Source organism: Vanacampus margaritifer, chromosome 19 (assembly GCF_051991255.1).
Source record: "Vanacampus margaritifer isolate UIUO_Vmar chromosome 19, RoL_Vmar_1.0, whole genome shotgun sequence".
Classification (NCBI taxonomy): Eukaryota; Metazoa; Chordata; class Actinopteri; order Syngnathiformes; family Syngnathidae; genus Vanacampus; species Vanacampus margaritifer.
In genome coordinates, this window is record NC_135450.1 from 15681889 (window position 1) to 15693382 (window position 11494).

At 41.9% G+C, this 11494-nt stretch overlaps 1 protein-coding gene across 15 annotated transcripts in view; it reads right to left on the reverse strand.

Moving 5' to 3' along the window:
• The window catches only part of epb41l2 (erythrocyte membrane protein band 4.1 like 2), a 43349-nt gene extending 33784 nt beyond the window's left edge, over positions 1-9565 (reverse strand). For 3 of the 15 annotated variants that reach the window (XM_077552250.1, XM_077552249.1, XM_077552237.1), the window contains exon 1: positions 9364-9420. The gene's annotated coding sequence lies outside the window, so the exon portion shown is untranslated. Of the gene's footprint in view, positions 1-176; positions 423-7641; positions 7807-8930; positions 9277-9302 lie in introns of those variants that run through there. The other 12 variants (XM_077552238.1, XM_077552239.1, XM_077552251.1 and 9 more) reach the window with 10 other exon arrangements.
• Positions 9566-11494: the final 1929 nt, after the last annotated feature.

An 11494-nucleotide genomic window follows, 5' to 3' on the forward strand; every position in this document is an offset into this window, starting at 1 on the left:
TATTTTGTGGCAAAATAACGATTATTTACGGATACACAGGCAGGTACTAACGTACACTTATTGTGACCATTTTTGGGCTTTTTGTTGCCATTTCAAAATAAAATACTGCCCACGGGTTAAACAACAAAGCGTTCTTCGAAAAGAGCTGTCGTCTTAACGCATGTCCGACTCCTTACCTACTGTTGCTTTTCTTTCCCCTTTCAAGCTCCTGTCCTCTTTTTATCCTCTTGTTTTCACCCCACTTCTTTTTCCCCAAAAAGCTCTTCTTATACCTGCCCACAGTAATTCTCCTTCACTTTGTGGTCGCCCGCCTACAAAGCTGTCAGTGCCATTTTCCTCTCCCTCATCCCGTCGGCTCTCCCGTGGAGCTGAGCGCCTGCCTCCCGCGGGACTTTCACCCGCGGAAACGAGGGCAGAAAATGACAAGAGAGAGGGAGAGAGAGGAGGGGAGTCGGAGAGAGGCGAAAAGGGGCATGGAGAGAGAGAGAGAGAGAGAGCATGTCTACTAATGGACTGTCACTTCAGCTCCAATGGACCCATTCCAGCCTGCAATTCAGCTAAGGCGGTGTTTCCCAACTTTGACGGAGCCAAGGCCCTTTTTTTTTTTTACACCGGAACAATCTCACGGAACAACACTCTAAACAAATATGCCTCAAAAAGGATACAACATACGAGCATACTGAAATACTGATGATCTCGTCTCAATTTATTAACAATGTATTCAATGGGCCATTTTTCAAAGCAGAGTTCCTCTTATTGCTGGCTGATTATCTTTCAAGACCCACAGAATGTTCTGTTTTGTAACAATGTAACCTATCAAAATAAAAGCGCGGCCTATTATTCCATACAGGGGGGGCTTGTTTCTAGCCTTTTCCGTTCTTTAGCCATCAGCAGTAGAAGATGCGGTTGGCTTTGCAAAAAAAACACTGCCTTTTGACCAAAATGCAGAAAAAAAAAAGATTTTTTAGTAGGGGAAAAAAAAAGTCCAGCAGAATACCGATGGCGCAAACAATAAAGGTTTGAGTCAATTTTAGGTAGGGCCCAATCAATGTATTTATTTATTTTTTAAAGCCAATGCTGATATCTAATATTTGGCAGAGTAAAATTTCTATTAATGATTAACTGGCTGATTAATTAAACAAAAAAAATGAATAAACTAACTTATTTTTAGCCAGTTAACACAATATATATTATGAGTAACACGCCAAACATTTGACAGTTTAACAATATTTTGTCCTTTAGCATTTGTTTAGCTTCACAACAGTGGGAGGGGAATCAACATTCTCTGTCATATTTTTGTATTAAAAAAAAATAATAATTAAAGCACACCCAAATATCACCAACTTCTTGTTCAGAATGTACATATAAACATTCATACATTTTCACCTGGATATATATATTTATTGAGGCCCTCAAAAAGGTAATTAATTTTGTCTGAACAATAAAATAACACGGCGATTCCAAGTGTGATGAACGAATAAGCCATTTTTAACCGCCGCCAAACAACTTAAGCGAGCCCTACAGACCCGCCCACTCACACACTTACAACTTTACGGCTGTCTGTCTGGATTTAAGGGGTCGTCGGCATGGCGATGACTTCCTGATCCTGCTATAATTCGTGTGTTTTTTTTTCTTTTTTCAATTATCTGGCTACGCATGTGTGACAATAACAAAGTCTAATGAAGACATGTATAGAAAAACCCGCCCGCCCCTTTTTCGTCCGTGCACGGGGCAGTGTCAGGACAGAGGAGGTGGGGGGGGGGTGTATCCACGGCAACAGCATTCATGGAAACCAAACATAAATCCCCATGGAGACAAGAGATTACTGCAGCAAAAATAAAGATTATTGAGCAGGCGTACAAGTGACAAAAGAGATTACGGTCATGCCTGAACCTCCGTTTCAGACCCGGAGCAGATTTACAGCCGGCTGATGTTACATGCCGGAACCTACGAGAAGTGCTCTTTTCCTCATTTTTTCTTATGATCCCTAAACTGAGTTCTGTCAGCACTCAAATACTCAAACTGCAGGAAACGCAACTTGGCAGTAACATACTCAACACCAAACTCATCAAATCCAATTTGTCCCAATGCGCTTCATTTAAATTGAATAAAATTTGCACCGTATTAAAAGTTTATTGAACTTTATCAACTCACACACAGGCTGGCGGTGTGAAAACATGGCTGCTTCTGTCACACTGCACACTGATCCTCAAACTGAGGATTACACAAGGGATAATCTGTGTGTGTGTGTTTCTATCTGTCGGCGTGTCCGTCCGTCCATTACGGCCTCCATCTTACTGTCTGCCGCATGAGCTGGTCTTTTTGTTCTTCAAAAACAACCATTGCGAACAGTAGTTCAAAAATCCCTGTGAATTCGCAATCGGCGAATCGTCAGCGTCTACTTTGATTCTCGGGACATGGAACGATTGCGACTGGACTGTCCCCGGTTGCCTTGGAAGACGTTTTGCCTCTCATCTCAGCAGGCTTTCATCAGTTCATGCAACTGCACCAACCTGATGCTGAATTCAATTCCCTAAAACCAAAAAAAGGCCGGACATACAGTGGTAGTAACTACTGAACCGTCTAAAACTATAAATCTGTAAAACGCCAAAAAATCAATGACAAATGGTTCAACCATTTCAGAACAGGAACTCACTGAAAAACGTGCAAGTGTTGAAACTATGTCCTATGCTAGCCTCAACTCATGTTTCGCCAAAATCTCTCTTTCGCCGCGTGAGTGAGAATAATGGCCGGGCTCATATGTGCTATTGTTGCCCGCTAAACTCTCCCATTCAGCGATTAGTGAGGTGAGGCGCGAGCGAGCACCGGCTGTGAGAACGTGCGAGCGAGCCGGGTTGGGGCGGAACCCGGGGGTGGGGGAGATGGAGCGACTTCACCGTGCGTGCCAGAGGGACCGCAGAACAAATATTAGCCGGCAGGCAAAGCTCGTGATGAAACTGCAAACAGCTGACGACACCTTTGGGAGTCTTGAGTCGGGAGCGGGTGGGTGTGGTGTCGCCATGGAGACCAACATCCCATAGAAGGTGGTGGCAACAGGTGCCAAACAACTGACTAGGCTGGAGAACAGAGAAGGGGGATAAGATACACCATTTCAAGCTGAAATTGAAAGCTTGGAAAGGACATGGTGTCTCTACTAAAACTCCAACACTAAATACCAAGTGAGAGGCCGTGAATTTACTGCTCATCCCACAAATGCGTCTTCCTTACAGACGTGTAACCATTTAAAAGGGAATTAAACAAACAATCAATAAACTAGACCTGGGCCAGGTAATGGGTTTGAGCTAAAGTCACAGTTAAAACTACTAAATCTTTGCATTGTCAATATGAGCTGGGGGGGGGGGGGGTGGGGTCAGTGAATGAGCTAGATGACTACTTTTTGAAAAAGTCGACTCATTTGAGACTTTTTCGAGTCCCGCAGCTTGTTGGAGGAAGAATAAGCAAAACGAAAGGTCTTCAACAAATCCACGTTAATAAAATACCTTTTGAAGTGAACACAACATAAAGAGCTTGCGTGTCAGATAAGGTCAAGTAAATTTAGACTCGCTACCGGAGGCAGCTAACTAGCAAACGAGCTAACTAGCATCGCTAGTGGTTGCTAAACGGCAACTCATTTTACAGTCGTACTACAACTAACAATATGATATTTACGAAAGGGCCTTCGACAAATTAGAGTTAACGTGAATGAAATACCTCTTGAAGTGAACATTTGCACAACATAAAGAGTTTGCGTGTCTTTGATAGGTCAAGTGAATATAGATTAGCTACCGTGCGCGGCAGCTAACCAGCTAACGAGCAAACTAGCATGGCTAGTGGTTAAAAGTAGATAAACAGCAACTCATTTTACAGTTGTACTGCATTTTAATTTAGTTTAGAAAAAAATTCAATTGTTCATTTTCTTTTTTTACCAAAAATTCAAAAAAGATGTTTACTCAAACATTTAAAAAAATATATACATTTTAGAGCTAATTGCAGTACCGTGATATAGTGAAACTGCAGTATTTTTGCGCATGTGTTTTTTAGTGCTAAGATGAACATGTGACTATAAAGTAGGGCTGTCACAAACTTTTTTTTTTTTTAATTGATTATCCTATTGATTAATTAGGTCAAATGCACAACTACAAATGTCCATTCAGAAACACGGAAGTGGCCAATCATTGGTTGCGGGTGCGACAAATATGTTTGAAAATTTATTTTAAAAGTTTCGCGGCAACAATTTTTGCTGTCGGCACGAGCAAATTGGTAGACTTTTTTCCTCAGCCCTCCAACAAAGCAGCAGACGAATGCGCTTACCCATCAATGTAGTCAGTGTGCGTTTAAATCAGCGCACAATATTACCACTTGTCTAGCGTCGCTCCCCATCGAGTGGCCTTTAAAAAACCACGACGAGGGCTGCATCTCGACATGACCTCTGTTCACTCCCTCTCTTGAGAGAATGTGACCCCGATGCTGATTAATCTGTTTTTAACCATGTTTGGACCTCTGCCAACGCCACAGGCCCACTCTCTCTTTTTTTTTCTTCCTAGTATTCCGTCGTTGCTCTCAGTCACACACTCGCTAGAGGAAGTCAGTTTGCTCTCTTCTGAAGTGGTTTGTTGTTGGACTTACTTAATAGAGCTATTCAACAAGCAAACAATTACACCCTACTAATCCTCATGGTTCAAAAAGAATCAAACACTTAAAAAGGCCACAGTCAACACCACATAACTGTTTTATACACTCTGCTTTTGCCGTCAAGCTGAATGACCCTTGCACTTTTGCCCGATTCCTTCCCACGTGTTCTTTATATCTTCATCACTTTCCTCCACTGTCTCCATGGCGGTAGAAACGGGATGAACATTGCATTAGAGCGCTCTTTCATCCGCGCCTCTCTGAACTTCCCCTGTACGACTTTGATTCCCGCCATGCCCGCCGGTGCGTAACGCTTTGCAGGGCCACCGAGCGGTCACGGCCCACCGCTAAACTGCACAGTATGTCCACTTCACCGGTGATAAACATGTTTACTTGCCATTCCGGAGTACAAAAGCAACGAGGCAGAAAGACTTCACTTTTAAAGTTTTGCTTGTGCGAGATATTAATGATTTTGTGATGACCATGGAACCAGAAACTGAATAACTTGCTTTGTTAAAAAAGTAGCACTAAGGAACTTTTCAACCTTAATAAAATATTTTCATAACTCTTCTGATGAAACATCGACTTAGAACTAGTTGAATTTTTACTGGCACTAAACAACTTTGAGGAGGATGGTCACACAAAAAACTACAAATGTGCTGGCTGCTTCATGGCATACAACCCCCCCCCCACCCCCCCCCCCCCACCCCCGTTCACCCATTCGTTATCAAAGACGGAAGTCAATTTGAACGTCGTGAGCTAAAAAATGACGCAATGCGCTTGTCCTCATGAGAAACGTGGTCTTCCTTCAGGCATAATGTTACCGACTTTGTCCATATGGCGGCGCCATAATAAACGTAAACTGAAAGTTACTTTAAGCGGTATTTTCTCCAATGTCATTGTCTCCTTTGACCCCACGATGGGTGTCCTAGAAAAGAAACAAGCACAAGGATCCCGGAAACTACAACAACATTCAGTGTAATAATGAGTTGCATTGTGTCTTTTTTACAGATTTTTGGCCGATCTGTCAAAATATTTATTTACCTGAAACACTTTTGTGGCAAAATAAAAGGCCCGAAAATTACAGGAAGTCATCCATGTTGCTGGGCTGCAGCCATTTTTTTTTGTGTATTCCAGGCATTCTATTTTGATCACATCCAACTACAGAATCAATCAAAAATGAGCTCAAATCGGAAGCAGACATCCAATACGTTCAATGTGCGTGTCTTTAAATGTCATCATTTCAAGAATCTACAACAGGGTCCAATCATCCCTGCTTGCAGATGTACGTCCGGAATTGCTTAAACGACAGCTCATGAAAGTCACTCAAAGCTTTGTGTTACAGTGGGAGCTGCCAGTGCGAGTCGATGTATTCCCGTTGAACCCACAGACAGGGTCAGGGCAACACACACACATGCATAACACACACACAAGGGATGTTCTCATAGCCTTTTCCGAATGATTAAGCAATATCTGTCACTCTCTCCTTCAGCCTCGTTTTCACTTCCTGCCTCCCCGACGTCCCTTTGCACTTCCTCGCCTTCGCTATTTTCGTCTTCCTGGTGTCTTCTATAAAGCCGACCTCCTCCTCCTGGCGGTAGTCCCAGAACGATAGCCAAATAAAGAACTTAATGTACACCAGGTTACCGCTACCACCTATAGCTCATCACTACAGTACTGTTTTTAGATGGAATATCGGAGGGAAAAAGAGCATCAAACGTGTGTCAAGCTGAAGCTCTTCTTAATGAGCGGAGGAATCTCTCCACAGAGCGACCAATTAAGGCCTCTCATTAGCGAGCGGGACAGAGCCGCCACTGTTCCGTGAACATGGCGTGGACAGTTATAGGTGAACTATAAACACAGACGCACACTGAGGATGAGGCTGCGAGGCAAGATGCATTCACTGTTGCTTCACTGTCATTTTGATCTCTTTTTTTTCTACACATAAAAACAAATAATAACAACAGCTGAAACTGTACATGACATCCAGGTGGCAGAAAAAGGATTGTCTTACCGCTTGCTTAAACTGATGTGACACTGAAATGACAAATTTGTGACCAAAACTAGCTGTTGCCCTTCTAACAGCCACACATTTCACTTTTGCGTCACATCTCCTCCTTCGCCGTTCAAACCAGCAGGAAAGGACACCAGGCTACTTCCTGTTTGGTTACTTAGCAACCAAAGCTGTGTCACCATCATGCCTACCTTGCAGGTAGCGCTTCGTAAATCAAGTGCAGTGTTTATTGAGTGCCTTTAGTGTTAGGCGTTAGACATAAAAAGTGGATTGTTATGAGTTATTGAATAAATATAAGTAAAGCAATAGTGTGGTAGCCTTGAAGCTGATAAAAATGCTTCTTTATTAAATGTTATGCCAGTACTTGTCTTAATACGCTACGTCTTGTGAGGACTACATTTCCCAGACTCACTTGCGAAAAACACGTTCAACACGACGAATAACCGTTAAACAGCATTGGGCCAACACTACGGCTTCTCCATAAACAGGAAAGACTCGACACACAACTTACAAAGTAACAAAAAATGAGTTTTAAAACACAAAAAGCACCAATAACGACAAACCATTTACGGTTTTCCGCGAGAGCGGGACGGATGAATTGTCCGCTCTCGGGTCACGGAGGCGGATGTTTGACGACGTTAGCGAGGGACCAACAACCAGCGGTAACGAAACCGACATATGCAAGCGTAACGTTACAGGGAAATTTTGACTTTTTAAAGCGAACGTCCCAGCGACATGGCCACGAAATGTTACCGTCGATGCGTGTAAGCGTACGCACTCCAGCGTGGGAGTACGTAAGATTAGGGGACCATGATAGAAAGAAAAAAGCCCCCACCCCTCAAAAAATGGCTCTAAATCATAAATAGTTCTAAATCATTCGGTACAGTTGCTAAAGCATGTAGCGTACCTGCAGATGTAGCATAAACACCCGAGAAATTTCATTGAGTCTAGGGTGACTCATCACGTGATTTAACTGGGAGCCCAAAACCATACAATACCTGCTTTTTTTTTATATTCCAAATGAAATGTATGTAGACCTTCCAAAGTAGTGCGGTCCTTTCGGCGTGTTTCCCGCTCAAGAATTAATTCCTGTATTGCTAGCCTCCTGCAAACAAAAATCTCCAGTGGACGAGTAGTCCTCACTGAAAATCTGGCTCACGCACAGAGGCAAGGCGTGTCAATCATCCTCAAGTCCCGCCCCATACAGTAAAAAAAAAAAAAAAGTGACCAGTTCCGCCTTGCCATTGGTCGAAGGGGATTACAGTTTGGGTTCTGTGACGTGATTGGTCAACTAGCTTGGAGGGAGCGTTCAACGCGGATGTGGGGTTGCTAGTGTGGCGTTCTAGCATCCTCTAACGGAGTTGATTAGTCACTGCAACGCGTTGACAGGTATTGCACAATACGTATAGTGGACTGATCCTCGTTTTACGACGCACGGCCGTTCGTACAATGACGACGAAGACGAATTTTAAAATCAAAAGGCCTCTTTGTTTATCACAAACCTACAAGGAGTAAATAATTGCAGTAAATACGATGTTTTCTATCACTTATTTAGCAATCTTAAAACTTTTTAGTGGATGATAATTATTTTTTGTGAATTTAGAACATTATATGATTATTGAATATAATATTATACTGTACAAGGGAATGCAAAAAAAAATACAGCAAACTGGAGCCCCCTCTTTGCCCATCTTTAAAACCCATGTTAAAACACATTACTGTAGTATCATTTGGTTTTTAACTCAGCATGAGTCTCCGTTGTTTTACTGTTTTATTGTGTTTACTGTCTGTTATTTATTATTTCAAAGTGCTATAAATATGAGTAGTGAGCAGTGGCGTATAAGGTGGGAGGGCGACAGGGCAGCATCTACCTGAGGGGGGCAACCACACCACCCTGGCGTCAACGAAAAATTTTCAATGGCCAGCAAAAGACAACACAGAGGTATGTCAAAAAAATATTTCATCTACAACCTAAATCTAAAACATCACCCAGTGTATTTCTATTTTCTTGTGTGTGCCTGCTTTCTCTCTTTCTCTCTCTCTCTCTCTCTCTCTCTCTCACATGTACCTCACATGCACCCACATCCAGATTACAGGAGCTCACGTAATTGGCTTATAGTGGAAGGCAAGTTTATATCCACGAAAGATGAGAAACAAAACAATTACAAAGACCATCTAGATATAACCAATATAAGAAAAATATATATTTGATAAGCCACAGTAGAGAATTGCAGTCATTTTCCATATTAGGCATAAAACAAAGGTTGTATTTTTGTGGTTGACTCACCATTTGTCGAGCAGCATGGATCCAAAAAGTAAGGGATAGAAAAGGACAATCAGACATCAGCAGGTTCTAATGTAAAAAAAAAAAAAATGTGATAGGGTGCAATGTTTGGGTTGACATATAGCGTTAATATAGTCATGTTTTGGATCTAGTGAAAGTTTCTTCGGCGTTGGGTTAGCGGTGGGGGGGTTAGGGTTAGGGCTAAGGTAGATTTAGGGGGTTCTGGTTAAGCACGAAAAGTGAAGTTTGTTTAGCAACCGTCTACTTGCAGCATATTTGAGTTCTCAAATAGGCACGCTGAAGTGAGCCCTAAAATATATAGAATCAGTTAATCTCACCCCCCTGGGCTTTTTACTACTTCTCTACGAAACATACCTGCTTGTCAGAAGTCCCACATAGCAAAAATAGTTCCCACATAGAGATTAAGACACTGCACCTAATAAGCCTGGCTTGATCTGAAGGCAGTCCAACCCGGCTCTCCTCCTTCTCGACCGCCCCTAAGACAACACCCACAGCAGTTTTTAAGACATACAGTAAAACGGACAGATTTGTGCTGCAATTGATACCCAAACGATGCCCCCTGAGCCAGGGAAGCTCCCTCCAGTCATGCAGGCACCAGATCAAGACGGCGCATTTTCTCTTGAGGGAGGATTAGCGTTGAGTTCCGCTGCCCGGGGAATTACCCTGACTCTGCCATCTGGACAACCAGACTTCGGCCCCGTGCTCGTCCCAGTTCAGCCATCTCTGGAGGAACGGGTCGCTCGGCCCTCCTCTGAGGAATTTTGTTCTTTTGGAAGGGTTTGAAAGGCCGTAAATGTGACAGGAAGCAGAATGGATTGGCTCAAGATGAACGATGCGCTGATGCTACTGAGACATGCTGGTGCCTTGAGCATGAAAGAGGCTGTGCAGAAGAGAATTTATTCAACTCACTTCACATTAAGCAGCAGTTTGGCTCTAAAAATAACCCAACTTTTGGTAAAAAAAAAAAAAAGGGGCCAATCCTCTACTTGGGTCTATTTGACCCAACTTTGAGTAAAAAAATTGGTCTTTTTGTGTAAAACAACTCATAAATATTGGTCATAGCATTTACTTGGGTCAAAAAATTGGGTAATTTTGTATAAAACAACCCAGAAAGTTGGGTCACATTGATTGACAACGATTGACATTGTTGGGTCGGTCCATTTTTGATCCATAATTGGGTTACTTTTGACCCAACTGTTTTTAGAGTGTACAATATCTATTCAAAACTACCAAACAACTTTGACGTAGGTACGCCCCTGTTAGTTTAATATTAACACATGATGGAAAACGCCATTGATGGCCTAACGATTGGCATTGATAGTCGTGGTGTTATAAACTATGGAGCAACACGTATGACAGATTCTATTGTATAACAATCCTCATGAGGATATATTCTTTATCCTCTGCAAGAAGAATGGGCATACAAAGTCAACTAAGTCATTGGGAATCATGACAAGGACCCAAACGTTTAAAAAAAAAAATAGGGTCAATATGTGGCAGAATAACTGATTAATTCATTTAAACCCAAAAACGTGTAAATATTTTTTTTAATAATATGTCCTGCATTCCCCAAAAAATATTTATACATTTTTAAAAAAAAATATGCCAGAACATCAAGAAAGCTTTGATACAGCTTCTGACACGAAGAGGTTGCTTAAAGCAATAGTAGTTATTACAAAAAACGTCCAGCAGGTGACAGCAGAGTATAAGAGATCAGCCAGGGCCATGTTGCAACAAGCTCTTTATGCCAGTGTTTTTTGCTCTCTTTTTTTTCAACTCTCGTGATGGTTTACAGATGCCAAAATCCAAAATTGTAGTTTTACCTGCCGACAGGTGCACCAGCGATGACTGTGTACTGAGTACCTTCCTCTGTATTTTGCAGTGTATGTTTGTGCACGTGTGTGTGTGTGTGGAACGAGACGCTGTACAAACACAATAACACTGCTGTTCAAGTTGAGCGCCGTCTCACGCCCTTTTGTGTGTACAAGTAACTCTACACGTGAGTATCAGGTGACACGTAAGCAAGGCTGAAGAAGGCCAGAAATGCAAAGAAAAGAAAAACGCACATGGGATAAGCATTTTTCTAAAGACCGACCAATAATACAGTAGCTAAAGTAAAGATCTCATTTTATATCATTATTTATTTGTATTTGAAATTTGCAGGGTTGTTAGCAACGCTCTTCTCTGTGGTGTGTCAAATTCAGAAAATATCTATTTTTACTTTACAGGGACTTTAATGAAGAACGTAGGCAGGGATTGGATCTCACTGAAAAGTATTTATTTAACGTGTTTAATTCATCTCTATAATATGAGTTTCACATTTTTTTACCCCACGGACCATTCTAGGAATATGGTTTTCTATACCATACCGCATTAAAAAAACAACAACATCAATACAGTATAAGGTCCTATATTTAGAAATGTACTGACTGGCCACCAGATGGCAGCATTTACTATTTGCAGATTGAGCTCCTCCAGTCAAAGTGTAACTTCTGAACTATATTGTAAAATGACTTCCACTATGTTAATAAATATCCTACATACAA